At 40.5% G+C, this 18,046-nt stretch overlaps 1 protein-coding gene across 8 annotated transcripts in view; it reads right to left on the bottom strand.

The window, feature by feature from the left end:
• LOC144692265 (receptor-type tyrosine-protein phosphatase F-like) overlaps positions 1-18,046 on the bottom strand; it is a 496,732-nt gene that overhangs the window by 409,107 nt on the left and 69,579 nt on the right. The gene's annotated exons all lie outside the window — the stretch shown is intronic.

Genomic DNA, 18,046 nt, shown 5'->3' with positions numbered 1-18,046 from the left:
TTGAACTGTTTCCCCCCCTCTCCACTATGAAACCACAAATAAGCATACCAACATATTTTACAGTGGAGTCAGCATTTTAAAAAGCTATTTTAAAATTCACTTAAGTACCTTGCAATAATTGTAAGGTATACTGGGGTTTAGACAATAATTAAACCTTCACTCCAGAATAGGAATGCCAGATCACAAAAGACAGCATGAAAAGCAGCAACGTAATGGCATTCAAAATAGGATTACTAACCCTCCCAAAATGGGGAGGATCTTCCAAAACAGAGTCCATACTGCAAGTTGCAGGGTTATAACTTCCCAAATACTCTGGATCCTTCATTGGATTTATGCTACTTTTGTTTTCAACTGGAAAACATCAAATCTGTTACAATACAACTTGCTATATTTCAGACGTCAAGGCAGCATCTCCTTCATTAGGTTTATGCTAATTCTGTTTGCAATTGGAAAGCATCAAGTCTGTTACAAAACAGCTTGCCACATTTCAGATATCAATACAGTATATCCACAGTAAAACAGAAAGCATATTGTATTATTCTCTTTTTAGGATGAACTAATTTCTTTTAAACATGATTCAAAAATTGGGGAGTATTAACAATGTTTTAAAAACTATACAGTTGCATTGATTTCCTAATTATATATTGTGGGTACAAGCTTGAAAATAGATTACCTACATTTTACAATTGTTCACTTCTGCCCATAGTTAGTGCTGAATGAAAATTAAGTTGAATTATCATTTCATTTGAATCAATTTTGATATTGATATAGACCATCTGAGTATTGCCCTTCACTGATTATGATTAAGGATGGGGGAAAAGAAAGTGAGACAGGAGTAGTTTTATACCTGCCAAAGGTTAACCAGATAGTTAGGAACCTCCAACAAGCATAGCAGCTTATCTTAGGCCTCAATTTTCAAAGACTTCTGGTGATCAGGGGTGGGAACGCTGGCTGACTTGGCCTCAACTCCCCTGAATTAGGGGTGGGCTATGTGTAAAACCCCTACCACCACCCTGGCTGAGATGAGCCAAGTCAACAGAGCAGAGATCAAAATTCTGATTATCTGTTCTGTCTGGCTGAGTTTGTTTGCATATTTATGCTGATTGCAAGTCAATGCTCTCAGCAATTAAAGTAATTGTTCAAAAAAACTTTGAAATGATGAAATCTAAGTAATGTTTGCAACTGCTGAATGGAAAAAAAACTCAAATGTGCTGTCTGATATTCCGAATTTGAGAGAGGAAGATTGCAAACTTTTAATAGATACTTGTTACATGTGAAGTGCATTCACCTATTTTCTACTAAAATGCACGTAGTGAAAACCATGCCGCCATAGCAACACCTATAACTAGTCAGCAATTGCTAATTGGTATCACAGCTTCAACATCTATCTTTGGTAAGCAGATTCCCTTCCTTCCCACTCTATCACTTTTTAAAAATTCTTTACGGGATGTGGATGTCACTGGCTAGGCCAGCATTTATTGCCCATCCCTAAATGCCCTTGAGGTGGTGGTGGTGAGTTGCCTTTTTGAACTGCTACAGTCCCTGTGGTGTCATTACACCCACAGTGCTGTTAGGGAGGGAGATCCAGGATTTTAACTCAGCGACAGTGAAGAAATGGTGATACATTTCTAAGTCAGGATGGTGAGCAGGTACACAATTGCTCCTGGACTACTGTCATTGTTGCAGTTTTTCAACATTAACAGAGGCCACCCAGATCTAACTCTTCTTTCCAATATTTACTTCAAGACAATTCAAACTCCACTCAGTCCCTCCCTATTCAGCATAGTTCTAATCAGATACGGTGCAAATCAAACCTATCTCCAGCATTTTTGCTCTGACATTAACAGCACAGGGTTTTGCTTTAAAGCAATTATTTACATGTTAAATAGATCTGAAAATGTCATATGGACAAATACTATTTCCAGAAAATCATATAACTGCCATTTTAGACCCATGTGTACTTACACTTTGAATGGAAAATGGGAGGAGCACTTGAGCACAAAGATAAACATAGCAACATATCCACATCTGAAACCAGATATCTCGAATTGCATTTTCTTTAACTGAACTTTTATTCAATTAAGCAAAAAATTCATACTTGATGACACTAAATACAAATGTCTCCAACTTCTAAACAATTAATTTTCACCTGGGAGAGAGCAAGATGCATTATATCTTCGCAAAAGAACAAGTGTTTCCTCCTGAGCACGAAGTGGCATAATTACTGCCCAGAAAAGTGAATAATTAATTTCCACTAACTACGCAATAGTCACATTATCTGTGCAGTTAAGCTTCCATCGAGTTTCCTTATAGTATTGAAAGTATTAATTCACAAATACACAAGAAAAAAAAAAATCACAGCTCAAATATCACAGTACTCGTTCACTTAGTTAGCAATGGGTATTTTACAAATGAGGGTGAAAGCAGCAACAAGTTGTTGCACTTTTAAGCAAAGCTAATGGTAGGTGCAATAGGTATCGCATGACTTCACCTTTCTGTGCTATTGAAGAGCGAAACCCAAGCTTTTCAGGCTTATCATAATGTCATTGATTTGGGCATGGTGACCTACAGAAAATAATTCACCTTCACCAGGAGACATGTAACCTTTCATGGTTTACATCTTCCAAATTAACTAATTTTTTATAGTTATTAACTATTTGTACCAAGAATTGGTTTGCAATCTAAGGTAAAATGGTGCTCTCTCATAGAAATTAGAACCTTACATTGCAAGCAGCAACCAGCAAAATCTATCCATCTACCCTCTGTACTCAACACACAACTTACCATCTAGTTCCCATAAGTTTGCTGTCATTTCCATAGAGGCTGCAGGAATTTCATTGAGTTGGCTCCTGAAAACTTGAGGTCAAGTCTCAGTTGCTTTATAAAAGCAGTCACTCTATTTTGTTTGCATCAACTATGTGGGGCAGATGCCACCAGTTCCATTTCAGAGACCACTTGGAATTCAGCATGCTGTTTGAACAAGACAGCCTGTGTGCAAAGAATCACAAAATCCTAACAAAAAAGTGTCAGACTCACTTTCCAGAGGCAATTTTCCCACGAATTTTGAACACGAGAGGAAATTTACACGTCGTTACTATAGGATTGATTCCCTCAATAAAATAAACTTGAGAAAACATTGTTACAACTTGTAATCACCCATTTTAGATTTCATCTTTAAATATTGCTTGCTTTGTTCATGGTAAGAATGTGTGAGGGGAGGCAGGGGAGATGGAAGATCTTCAGACCCATTAAACTCGCCCATCCAGTCTGAAGTGCAGCCCTCCACTATTCACTGTTCCATGACAAAACCATCTTCTCTCACAGGCAGGAACAATACTAAGTTTTTAAAAGCTTATTCAGGAGAATCTCTCACCTACTCTGCACTAGTTAGGTCAAATGGCACTTTTCAGAGCTATACATTCTATGCAATAGTCCCTAATAGAATCAGGAAATCTGCAGGGGACAGATGAATGCCATTAATTCATCACAACAAAACCATAGAAAAGTTACAGCACAGAAGGAGGCCATTCGGCCCATCTTGTCCATGCCAGCCCGAGGACACCCAGGTGCCTTTTCTAATCCCACCTTCCTGCACCTGGCCCATAGTCCTGCAGTTTACAGCACTTTAGGTGCAGATCCAGGTACTTTTAGTTTAGAGTTTCTGCCTCTACCACCAACTCAGGCAGCGAATTCCAGACACCCATTACCCTCTGCATAAAAAAGTTCTTCCTCTTGTCCCCCCTACACCTTCTGCCACTTATCTTGAATCTATGTCCCCTGATTCTAGAATTCTCCACCAAGGGAAATAATTTTATCCTGTCCACTCTATCTATTCCCCATATAATTTTGTACACCTCAATCAAGTCACCTCTCAGCCTTCTTTGTTTTAAGGAAAATAACCCCAACCTATCCAATCTCTCCTCGTAGTTACACTTTTCTAACCCTGGCAACATTCTTGTAAACCTCCTCTGCACTCTCTCCAGAGCTATTACGCCCTTCCTGTAATGTGGTGACCAGAACTGCACACAATACTCCAGTTGTGGCCTCACCAGCGTTTTATACAATTCCAACATTATGTCCTTACTTTTATATTCTATACCTCTGGCAATGAAGGTGAGCATTCCATATGCCTTCTTTACAACCTTGTCTACTTGAACTGCTGCCTTCAGGGGCCTGTGTACTTGTACAACATGATCTCTCACTTCATCTACCCGTCTTACTATATTCCCATTTATTGTGTAATCTCTGTAACTGTTTGACCTCCCTAAATGTATGACCTCACACTTCTCTGTTAAAATCCATCTGCCACTTTATCACCCACTCCACCAACCCATCTATATCATTTGGGAGATTATGGCTACCCTCCACACTATCCACTACTCAGCCAATCTTTGTGTCATCTGCAAATTTCCCAATCGTGCCCCCCACGTTCACGTCCAAATCGTTAATATATAACACAAACAGCAAGGGTCCCAACACCGAGCCCCGTGGAACACCACTTGAGACAACTTTCCATTCGCAAGGGCATCCATGGACCACTACCCTTTGTTTCCTGTTACAAAGCCAACCTTTTATCCAGTTTGCCACATTACCCTGAATCCCATGGGCTTTTACTTTCCTAACCAATCTGCCATATGGGATCTTGTCAAATGCCTTGCTAAAATCCATGTACACAAATCCACTGCACGACCTCCATCAACCCTTCTTGTCACTTCCTCAAAGAATTCAATCAAATTTGTGAGGCAAGACCTTCCTTTAACAAATCCAAGCTGACCATCCCTGACTAGTCCATGCCTTTCCACATGACAGTTTATCCTATCTCTCAGGATTGATTCTACTAATTTGCTCACCACCGATGTAAGATTAACTGGCCTATAATTGTTTGGCATTTCCTTTGATCCCTTTTTAAACAATGGAACTATGTTTGCATTTCTCCAGTCCTCCGGTACCTCCCCTGTATCTAGTGAAGATTGGAAAATCATCCTCAGAGTATCTTCTATTTCCTCCCTGACTTCCTTCAGCAGCTTTGGAAACAACTCATCTGGCCCTGGTGACTTATCAACTTTCAAGGATTTCAACCCTTCGAGTACTTCCTCTCTCTTTATGACTATCCCGTCCAATATCTCGCAGTGTTCCTCCTGGACTACTATATCTACATCCTCCCTTTCCTTTGTAAACACGGAGACAAAATATCCAATCTCCTCTCATTAACAACTTATCCCTATAATTTCCAAATAGCTTTATTTCTCAGGAGTTTATCAATTTTCTTTTTAAAAACTGTAGCAATGTTATATTTGCCACATCTCAACAGTTTGTTCCAAAGACTAACAACTGCAAAAATAACTACTTGCTGACATCTAACCTAGTTCGCCACTTGCAGTTTTTGTGGACATAATCTCTAGCCACCTTATCATTTCAAACAACTATCAATCTTTGAACTTTTAAAAATTATATCACATCCTCTCTAACTTTGCATTTTTCCAACTAAGCAATTAGCCCTAAATCATGGAGCCTATTGTCATAGCAATAGATTGCTTTCCTCTATGCCCTCTGACATTGTCAGTTAGAAGCCAATGTCTAAGTTAGCCCAAGTATGTCTCATCTAGAAAAATAGGATAAATGTATCAACCAATTACCAACCAAACACATTCCTCCCAAGTCACAAGGATGCCTGGATCAAGGCTATGAAGTAGTCTGGGGCGGAGTGGCTCTGACAGAACTCAAACTGAGCAAAGAACAGGTTATTAATAAGTAGATTTTCTCATTTGGACTGATGATATCTCTTTCCATCACTTTACTAATGATTGGGAAGAATCTTATAGGGCGGTAATTGGTTGTTACATTTTATCCTTATTTACTGGATAGAGGTAGCAGGACAGTTTTCCATGTTGTCAGGTAGACGATAATATCATAACTGTACAAGAACAGCATAGCTTGGGGAACAGCTAGATCTGGTATGCAGGTCTTGAGCAGTGGGAATTGCAATGATGTGAAAATAAAATAGCAGAGGGGATTGGAGTGATGTGCTTTCTTTACTTAATAAAAATACATTCAAAATAGCAATAAAAACACTAAATCAAGAATTAGAAGTCAATTTTCAGCAAGGGCGGGGTGGTAGACAATGTCACAATACAAAGCCACTTTTAACATTTTTGGCACTCGTTTCCCCTTAAGAAATGTTTAAGTCCCCACAGTGCTTACTGTACTTTTGTGTGCTGCATTAAAGGCGATGGAATAAACAAAAGACAGTAAAATAGTTGGAAGTTTGAAATTAAAACTGAAAATGTTAGAAATACAGGACAGGTCAACTGAAATCTGTAGGAGGAGAGTAGTTTTACGTGTATAGTATTGTATACTTGAACTGTAGTAATAACAAGCCCATGTCCTGTTGCATTTTCATCTGTAACTTGTCTTCACATGGCATATGCCTATATTCAGTTATCAAGATATTGGGGATTGTGTCAATCTTTGTGAAGCTAAAATTAAGGTTTTGCTATGTTTTTAGGCTGGCATGTATGTTTCAAAATCATAATAAGTGCCTCATCTGGCCAACACCATAGTGCAGTAGATGGAATTCTACACTATCGGAAGCACAGCCTTTTGGGTGCGGCGTTTAACCGAGGCCTCATCTGCCATTGGGGGACGTAAGAGGTCCTATGGCATTCTTTCAAAGATGTGCCCTCCCCAGAGTCCTAGCCAACACTGATTCCTCAACTAACATTTCTAAAACAAGAACAGAATATCTGACTATTGTCTCATTGCTGTTTGAGGGACTTTGATGGGTGCAAATTGTCTGCCATGTTTCCTCCATTACAATAGTGAATACACCTTTAAAGTACTTAATTAGCTGTAAAGTGCTTTAGAGGTAAGAGTAAAGTTTTTCTTTCTTTAAGATGAATCTGGGTAACAGTATAGGTCACCCCTTTGCAAATGGGACATGATCAAGCCTTGCACAACCCTCAACACATACAACAAAACCTTGGCACATAAGAATGAAACCAATTTAGTTTTAAACTAGCACACCAGAGATTTTGAACAAGCTATACTGTTGAAATAAAATTAAGGTTATAATCAGGTTACAAAATAAAAGCATATGATGCAACTAATGAATGAAACAGAGGTCATCACCAGAAACTGCTTTGCTGGAGCTTGTGTTTCTGGGTGATAGGTTAATATCTTTAGGCTGCTTTTAATAATGGAATCTATTATTACAAGAGCTTTGAGATCCAGAAGAACCTTGTGGTAAAGTTCTTAGTCCAAAAGCTTAGCTTATATAAAAACATAAATTTAATTAACTACACCTTAGTCTTTCATATAGCATATGGTGTCCTTATTTATTAAGGTCATATACCCCATGAAAGAAAATGCATAAGAAGTTGAGTTTATTTTGGTATGGGGTATTTCTTGATTAAACCATTAGATTACATCGGTAACAATCATGTTTGTGCATTTACAAATCATCTTCCTTGGATTTAAGTGTTTTAGGTCCATACAAATCACTTCATGTTCATTAAAACAAGTGCATAAATTAAGAATGGGAGTGCTATTCAAATTTCCCAGACATGATTACATTTTATGTATTTATCCAAACTTCACTCATCTAATTGATTAGTTACACTAACTAGCTAAACTTGCAACATTCAACGTATATATTAATTTCACTGCAATGTATGGACATCAATTATACATTAAACTCTGAATGGTGTTATGATTGCAAATGTATTGTGCCTGTAGGCGAGACCATGAATGTCACGTTACATTGAATACAATGGAGCAGTACTTAAAATTACACGAGTCCTAAAATGTGTCAAGTAATCCTCAAGTTAAGACAACATCAGAAATTTACCACTGACTTCCCTAAAACTGAGCAAATAAGCAAAATGCAAATTAACCTCATCAACCAGAATAAGAGTTAAGAACGTAGAGTAGATTTTAAAAAATCTAATAGGGTTTCCATTAGTCAGCAAAAGTATTCAAGATGTTTATGAAACTCAAAGATGGTAAAAATCACAGAAGAGAAGATTGTAGATGCCCAGAGAACAGGCTCACCAATCTGCACAGTGTCCACTGAGTAAGCAGTGTGCTGTCCCTTCCCCAACTAATCAGAAAGCACAGAAGATGGCCCACCAAGACAAAACTGTAGCCCTGATTCCACCTCATCTGCAAAATGGGCCAGCTCAAGACACAGCAAGTCTCTTGTCAAACCAAGGTAAGAAACAGAAAGACACGGGACCAGAGCTTCCGTGGAGTGGCAATCACAGTCTGATTGCCACTCTGCTCCTTCATATGTACCTTAGTTGGGAGCTGCACCTTTCTTGCCCGACCTTCTGACTAAAGCCAAGTGAGAACAGTGCAGTGCAGCAGGCTCCCGAGGCCTTCAAACGAGCGAAGAAAAGTCTGGGGACAGGATGCTATGCCCCCTTTTTTTGCAGCACTAGCATGGGGGTGGGGAGCAGGGGAGGCAGTTGGGCAATCAGTTGGAGGGGTCGGGGGTTAGCTAAGGGCTCAGGAGGTTAGTCGGGAGAGGATGGGGGTAGTCAGGTGGACAGAAATATAGTCACCCAGGAGTTAGAAGTGGTTTTAATTCTAACTTTTCCTGGGTAACTATTCTGGTAAGGCAGTCAGAAACATCCAAATTCTGCAATTTGAATCGGATGGTCCCCCAGTGCAGGCTAACTGCCCAACAGAAGTTTGAACTTCCCGGGCAATTGCCATTCAATCCTTACATGGGGATTTCTGGGCGGGGGGGTGGAGTTTATCCTCCAGTGCATCTTTGGGGTACCTCCTGGGTACAAGTTGGAGATCCAAAGTCATGGGCTAAGGTCACAAAAACACTGCACAAGAAATCTATCCAATTGTCCTCATCCTACCCTCTTACTGCAGATCACCTTATCAATTTAGGGATCAGGCTGACAAAGTAATTTCCCGGAAAAGCTGTGGTTCGGTTGGTAGCACTCTCATCCAAGTATGGGTTCATGTCACTCCAGGGCTTGAGCACAAAAAAGCTAGACTGACAGTCCAGTGCGGTCAGTACTGAGGGAGTGCTGCACTGTCAGACATGCCATCTTCCGGATGAGATGGTAAACTTTGTTTAAAAAAAGATCCCATGGAACTAAGACCAGAGGAGTTATCCCTGGTGCTCTGACCAATAATTAGCTCTCAATCAACATTTGGTTATTATCATATTGCTGTTTGTAGGAGTTTGCTGTGCACAAATTGGTAACCTCATTTCCTACATTACAACAGGTGAATTTGCTTCAAAAGTACTTAATTGGATGTAAAGGACTTCAGGACATCCTGAAAGGCGCTATAGAAATCTCAAAAATCATGACAGCTGGCAGAGAGCAGAGTACATCACCCAATTTGAGCCTGGATCAAGAGGAAGATGATATCTTCTAACCCACTATGTCATCCCATTCCCAAGATATATAATTTATCTTTTGAGAGGGGAATTCTTTAACTGGGGGCTATGAAAGCACTGCTTTATACTTACCTGGATGGCTGCACTCCATTATATTTTATTGAAACCTGACAACTCTACAGCTAATAAATGGTTTCTCAGCATATATTGTTTATAACACAAATTCGGTAATTAAAATCAAATTAAATGCAATTTCAAATGCAAGGTGATTTATAAATTGGTTCCAGTAACATCAATCTGTTTTTTTTAAACCAACAGTACTACCCTATCTTCATGAAAAATATATTATATGCAGGGTATATTTCTATACCTGTTACAATTCAGGCTCCCCTCCTATACTTTATCGTATAAAACACCCAATTTATAGCCTCAATAAACAAAAGCTTGCAGATTGGTTTTGCAGATGTCTGACAATCAAACGTAATCTGAATGGTTTAACATAAAATACGATTCAAGCTGTCTTCAGGTAATCTAAATATTGGAAATTATTACATAGTAATAATGTTTATACTTTAATTACTATCTAGGTTTTTAAAACAACAAATAATGTGAAGTTATTCACTTTGGTCGTAAGAATTGTAATAGACAGGGTCTGGAGTGAACTGAAACCCTTGTATCCTTTCCCTTACTACCTATAGTCAATGTGGTTTTTGGAGACGTAGCTGTGTGTCTCTTAGCCCCCGGAGTATGTAGTCAATTAAACAACAGCAGCAAGTTTTTGTGGGTTTAAACAAACAGCATTATTTATTCACCCAGAAACTCTAAATACTACAGTATTTAGTATTTAGCCCGGTAAAGAAAGGAGTCTTCTCCACTCCTGAATCGTAGTTTAGATGAGTTCAAATAGCTGAAATCAGAGATCAACATTAATGTATGATTCTCTCAAAGAGATAAATGTTCAGCAGGTCACTAAGCTAGGCACTTGCATTTTTCATATCAGGAAGTCCAATTTATCTTACAGGTGGATATGTATTTAGGAATCAGGCTGGGAGGCTTTTTAGGTTTTACAGCCTCCTGTTTTTAAAGGCAAAGATGACTGTCTTTTCTGCAGCTGCTGTGGCTTGCAGTGTTCTCTGCAGATTGCCCAGGTTTTTCTGGGTCTTCAGATATAAACAAAATCATTATTGCCAGCCGGTTCCAGTCACATGACCAATACTGGTAGTGTCTACCCGGAATGACTTAAAGCTGAAAGCCATTGCTAAACAATGGATATAATGGATGAATTCTTCACACTCACTCAGGACGAACTAGTTTCTGCCCAGCTCTCATTGTTAGGGTTCCAACTCGGAAGGCATGGATGGAGTCTGGACTTGTGCTCTGAGTAAACCCCATACAATACTATGTGTAAATTCCACAGACTGTATTAGTCTTCATATGCCCATTCTAGTGGGAGGCCCCCACCCCCGTTGATTCAATTAGGAACTTTTGGACGCTTCAGATAGTCTGTGTGGAAGTCCATTTTAAAAAAATTTAAAAAGACAGTTCCAGAAGTTTCTATACAAGCATAGCCCAAGTTTAAAGTATGTTTAAAGTACTAAGACATGCCTTCACTGGGTATAACAGAATAAAAGGGCAGAATATTTTTTAAAAGGTGTGAAAATTGTAAATGATGATGTTCAGAGAGACTTGGGCATGCTCATACAAGGAACGCAGAAAGTTAGCATGCAAGTAGAAACACAAATGACATGCTGGCCTTTATTGCAAGGGATTTGAAGTACAGGAATAAAGAAGTCTTGCTACAATTGTACAGGGCTTTAGTGAGATCACATCTGGAATATTACGTGCAACTATGGTCTCCAAAATGAACATACATACGAACTAGGAGTAGGCCACTCAGCCCTTTGAGCCTGCTCCGCAATTCAACAAGTTCGAGGCTGATCGGATTGTAACCTCAACTCCACATTCCCATCTACCCCTTATAACTTTTGCATATCAAGAATCTATTTACCTCTGCCTTAAAAATATTCAAAGACTCTGCTACCACTGCCTTTTGAGGGAGACAGTCCTGAAGGCACACAAAAAAAAGACTCAGAAAAGATTTCTCCTGATCTGTTCTAAATGGGTGACCCCTTATTTTTGAACAGTGGCCCCTAGTACTAGATTCTCCCACAAGAGGAAACATTCTCTCCACATCCACCTGTCAAGACCCTTCAGTATCTTATATGTTTCAATCAAGTCGCCTCTTACTCTTCTAAACTCCAGGGGATACAAACCTAGCCTGTCCAATTTTCCTCATTGGGAAACCTGCCCATTCCAGGTATTAGTTTAGTAAACCTTCTCTGAACTGCTTCCAATGCATTTACATCCTTCCTTAAATAAGGAGACCAATACTGTACACAGTACTCCAGATGTGGTCTCAGCAATGCCCAGTATAACTGAAGCATAACCTCCCTACTTTTGTATTTAATTCCCCTTCCAATAAATAATATTCGATTAGCTTTCTTAATTACTTGTTGTACCTGCATACTAGCCTTTTGTGATTCATGCACTAGGACACCTAGATCCCTCTGCATTTCCGAGCTTTGCAATCTCTCACCATTTAGATAATATGTTTCTTTTTATTTCAGGAAAGTTATACTTGTTATGACACAGCAGTTGGTAAGGCTGTTTAAATCCCAGAGGGAAATTTGAACAACTGTCATAACCTATATTTTCAATTGGTATGCTTGTGATGCAGCTCTGAATTCAGGAATAAAACCACCAAGCCTCAAGAGGTTTTTTATATAAAACTAAATTAAACACATACATGTCTACAAATAACTACTATAATAACTTTTAAACAAATCGCCAAATTAATCACTCCCAGGTAAATCGTCACCAAGACAACAATAGCCCATAGACTTTAAACAGACACCAGGCAAAGCACATCTGACCGTACGAATTCAAAACGAGGTCTTTTGCAATTTGGTTCCTTTGCAGACACAGTCCTAGGCTTACAGGCTGGTTAGATTTTAAATGTCTCTGACTCATACACACAAACTTCTTTCGGTTCAAAGCTTCCCCTTTGAATGTAAATTTTCCATCCTATTATTAGGTTTTTTAAATTTTACCTCTCCTAACAATAATCCTTTCATTCCACCAATTATATTAGTAACATAAACACATTGCTTGGGGTCTCCCAGCTAGATGCAAGATTTTATCCATTCCTTTGAATGGTTTATTCAAAAATGCAAATTGCACTTTACCTCTACTCCTTATGTTTATCTAATTAACATCTCAAACTACTATACATCAAAGCACCCAGACTAGCTGGTTTTAATCCAATTAAGACACATACACACACAGACCCTACTACAATTCCAATTTAAAAATAATTTCCAATAACGTTATAGACATTAATATCTCTTCATGACATACTTGCACTGGAGGCGGTACAGTGAAGGTTCACTAATTGGTATCTGGGATGAGGGGGTTGTCCTATGATGAGGCTGAGTAAATTGGGCCTATATTCTCTTGAAGTTTAGACAGATGAGAGGCAATCTCTTTGAAGAATACAAGATTAACAATCTGCAGTTTTTAAACGTAATTTTACCCATGTAGCCTGATGCAGCTACACAAGTAAAGCCAGGCAGCCTCTACCTCGCGGAGGCTGAGCGTCAACTCGTAGACACTTCCTCCTACCTCTCCCTGGACCATGACCCCACCACAGAACATCGAGCCATTGTTTCCAGGACTGTCACTGACCTCATCTCCTCTGGAGATCTTCCTCCCACAGCTTCCAACTTGATAGTCGCCCAACCTCGGACGGCCCGCTTCTACCTCCTACCCAAAATCCACAAACAGAACTGTCCTGGCAGACCGATCGTGTCAGCCTGTTCCTGCCCCACGGAACTCATTTCTCGTTATCTTGACTCCCTTCTCTCTCCCCTTGTCCAGTCCCTTCCCACCTACATCCGTGATTCCTCTGACACCTTACGTCACATCAACAATTTCCAGTTCCCTGGCCCCAACCGCTTCCTCTTCACCATGGATGTCCAATCCCTCTACACCTCCATCCCCCACCAGGATGGTCTGAGGGCCCTTAGCTTCTTCCTTGAACAGAGGCCCAAACAATCCCCATCCACCACTACTCTCCTCCGTCTGGCTGAACTTGTTCTCACACTGAACAATTTCTCCTTTAACTCCTCTCACTTCCTCCAAATAAAAGGTTATGGGTACCCGCATGGGCCCCAGCTATGCCTGTCTCTTTATGGGGTACGTGGAACATTCCTTGTTCCAGTCCTACTCCGGCCCCCACCCACAACTCTTTCTGCGGTACATCGATGATTACTTCGGTGCTGCTTCATGCTCTCGTCGGGACCTGGAAAAATTTATTAATTTTGCTTCCAATCTCCACCCCTCCATCATTTTCACATGGTCCATCTCTGACACTTCTCTTCCCTTCCTTGACCTCTCTGTCTCAATTTCTGATGATAGACTGTCCACCAATATCCATTACAAGCCTACCGACTCCCACAGCTACCTCGGCTATAGCTCCTCACACCCCGCTTCCTGTAAGGACTCCATCCCATTCTCTCAGTTCCTTCGCCTCCGTTGCATCTGTTCTGATGACACTACCTTCAAAAACAGCTCCTCTGACATGTCCTCCTTCTTCCTTAACCGAGGTTTTCCACCCACGGTCGTTGACAGGACCCTCAACCGTATCCGGCCCATATCCCGCGCATCCGCCCTCACGCCTTCTCCTCCTTCCCAGAAACATGATAGGGTCCCCCTTGTCCTCACTTATCACCCCACCAGCCTCTGCATTCAAAGGATCATCCTCCGCCATTTCCGCCAACTCCAGCATGATGCCACCACCAAACACATCTTCCCTTCACCCCCCCGGCGGCATTCCGTAGGGATCGTTCCCTCCGGGACACCCTGGTCCACTCCTCCATCACCCCCTACTCCTCAACCCCCACCTATGGCACCTCCCCATGCCCACGCAGAAGATGCAACACCTGCCCCTTCACTTTCTCTCTCCTCACCGTCCAAGAGCCCAAACACTCCTTTCAAGTGAAGCAGCATTTCACTTGCATTTCCCCTAACTTAGTCTACTGCATTCGTTGCTCCCAATGCGGTCTGCTCTACATTGGAGAGACCAAACGCAAACTGGGCGACCGCTTTGCAGAACACCTGCGGTCTGTCCGCAAGAAAGACCCAAACCTCTCTGTCACTTGCCATTTTAACACTCCACCCTGTTCTCTTGCCCACATGTCTGTCCTTGGCTTGCTGCATTGTTCCAGTGAAGCCCAACGCAAACTGGAGGAACAGTACCTCATCTTCCGACTAGGCACTTTACAGCCTTCCGGGCTGAATACTGAATTCAACAACTTTAGATCTTAAACTCCCCCTCCCCCCATCCCCACCCCGTTTCTCCCCCCTCCCTTTTTTTTTCAATAATTTATATAGATTCTTCTTTTCCCACCTATTTCCATTAATTTAAAATCTAAAACTAAAACTTTGTTAGTCTTTCCACCCCACCCCCACTAGAGCTGTACCTTGAGTATCCTGCCTTCCATTCTTAATTAGCACTTTTCTTAGATAATATCACCACCTTCAACACCTCTTTGATCCTTTTGTCTGTGACATCTTTTGATTATCTGCTCCTATCACTGCTTGCTTATCCCCACAATCACCCCACCCTCAACTTCTCTCTCCCCCCGCCCCCCACCTTAGACCAGCTTATATTTCACCTCTCTCCTAACTATACTCAGTTCTGCCGAAGGGTCATGAGGACTCGAAACATTAACGGATTTCTTCTCCACCGATGCTGCCAGACCTGCTGAGTTTTTCCAGGTAATTCTGTTTTTGTGTTGCCAGAACAGTATTGTGTAACATGCATGGTGTATAGTCATTTCTTCATTAACAAGTTAAACATACTACCTTAAAGCAAAGTTGCAGTAACTGATTCTTCATGAGAATAAATTTAATCTTTGTAACAAGCTGTCTTGACTTCCATTTTGTATTCAATAAACAAAGCTGCCATTTTAATGCTAATCTACTAAAATTATACAAAACAAAGACAGATATTCCCTTTTTTTTGTCACAGGTCTGTACAGTTCAAGAAAGTTCCAGGTTCTCTCATCTGGAATGAGTTCTTTGGTCTAATGCAAGGTAACTCTGGGAACATTATTAGTAAAGTTAGTGTTACTATATAAGGGAAAAGGTCTATCTTCTCACTCCACCCATTATTTTGTTGGACAGCACACACATGCAGATGCCAGGCAAAGATAAAATCAGCTGTGATGTTCCCTCAGTAAAACAGCCTGCCAAAATTCACACAAAATATGTGTCAAATAAAAACATACTCACATCTGAATCAGAAGTTGTGTTTTTAAGTTCAACTCCAGAGACTTGAGTACATAATTTAATTGACACTTCACAACAGTACTGAGGGAGTTCAGCACTGTGAAAGATGCCCTCTTTCAGACAAGATGTTAAATTCAGGCCCCATTAGATGGCTGTAAAACATTCCATGACACTATTCTAAGCAGCAGAGGGGGTTTCCTCTGGTATTCTAGCCAACATTTATCCCCCAACCATCATCATCAAAAACAGATAATTTAATCATTTCTGTCACTGCGGTTTGTGGGATCTCAGTTTGTGCCGATTGTTCCAATGTAGTGAAATATGGCAATCAGAGACTACATTTCAAAAAGTACTTAAGTGGTTATGAATTGTTTTGGGGTGCCCTAATGCCTTGATCCGGAAAAATTAGAATAAAAGTATTCTGGGGATATAGCATCTGGTATGCTCCCAACCGTCAAATTATTCCCAAGAATACATCCTGCAGTCATATTTCTGCATTTCTGTCATGGTTAACAATTCCCGCCACCACTGGAAAAAAGCAAAACTTCCCAAGTTCCTCCTCGTGGAGCTTGTGTTATTTCAGATTAATAATTAGAAAAGTGGAATGAAATGGAATTATGTTGGACTTTCCCCAGTACTACTTAAACATGTAAAAGCAGATTGGTTTGGTTCATTATGAGGCACTTACATGGTATGACTCAGTGCAATCCCAGTCCTTGGACTGTTTCCCAAAAGGTTGTTCTTGCTTTTATATTTACAGTCATAGGGACGCAGGAAATATGAGTGGGGTAAGGCCATGTCCCTATTTGAGCCTGTTCTGCCATTAAATTTGATCATGGTTGATCTTCTACCTCAATGCCATTTTCCCTCACTATCCCCCTTTCCCTGGATGTCTTTACTATCTATAAATCTATCGATCTCTGGAACATACTCAATGACTGAGTCTCCACACCCTCTGGGGTGGAGAATTCCAAAGGTTTACTACCCTCCTGAGTAAAGAAATTCCTCCTCATCTCAGTCCTAAATGGCCTACTCCTTATTCTGAGACTGTGTTCCCTGGTTCTAGATGCCCCACCCCAGCCAGGGGAAACATCCTTCCTGCATCTACCTTGTCGAGCTCTGTCAGGATTTTGTATGTTTCAATGAGAGTGCCTCTCATTGTTCTAAGCTATACAGGCCCAGTCTCATAATCACTCCTCATAGGACAATCAATTCATCCCAGGAATCAGTCTGGTGAAGTTTTATTGCACTCCCACTATGGCAAGTATATCCTTTTTTCCTTCCTCAGGTAAGGAGATCAAAACTGTATGCAATACTCCAGGTGCATTCTCACCAAGTCTCTATGCAATTGCAACAAGACATCTTTACTCCTGTACTCAAATCCCATGGCATTAAAGGCCAACATACCGTTTGCCTTCCTAATTGCTTGCTGCACCTGTATGCTAGCTTTAAGTGACTCATGAATAGTTTATCACAGGTGGCCAATAGAACTCATGGAAGACGGCCACAAAAAGTGCACCACGGAAATCTAACAAGGCGAATAACCTCGCATGTATTCCATATAACTTTGCTAACTTCAAGTTGGGTACTAGCAAATGCAATGAACAGACTCCAGTATTGCTGGTGCTATACAGCCCAGTAAATTATTTGGGTATATTTGTGAAAAACTCTTAAAACAGATGGTGTACAGGACCACACACAATCTCAAGCTGAATGAACAAGCCTTTCATTACTTTGTGAGAGTCTAAGTGATCCAAAGGGACTCAGTCACTGATCACAATTCACTTCATGCCCTTTATAATGAGACGTTTCATCTTTTCAATTTGAACCTCTAATTAAAACATTAGGTTATTCAGTGAATAAATAATGTGATTTAAGAATATTTATTTAAAAAGGATAGAATAATGGGTGGGGAGTTGCATCACATATTAACAAGGTGGCCAGTGCAAGTGTTAACATGCAGAAAGCAAGTTAGAACACATTTTATGAGTAACTAGCACTAACTTATGGGAAACTGACTCAAAACGAAAACTTATACAGCACCTTTTACAGCCTTAGGAAGTGCAAATGCACTTCACAGTTAATTGATTAATAAAACAACCATAGCAAACAAGTTGTGCACAGCAAAATCCCTCAAACAGATAGGATGATGGACAACCAGTTAATTTTTTTTTGTGTTCATTGAAGGAGGAATTTTGACCTGGCTACCAGGTCCTGGGAGATCATCCCAAAATGATGGATCTCATCAATGCACATGAAGCAACCCAGGGTATTGTGTCAAGGGCTTTTTCTAACTACCTGAACAGGCAGGGCTTCAGGTTAACATTTCATCCA

This window comes from Cetorhinus maximus, chromosome 17, assembly GCF_964194155.1.
Source record: "Cetorhinus maximus chromosome 17, sCetMax3.hap1.1, whole genome shotgun sequence".
In the NCBI taxonomy this organism is placed as follows: Eukaryota; Metazoa; Chordata; class Chondrichthyes; order Lamniformes; family Cetorhinidae; genus Cetorhinus; species Cetorhinus maximus.
This window is presented reverse-complemented; position numbering and strand designations above follow the sequence as displayed.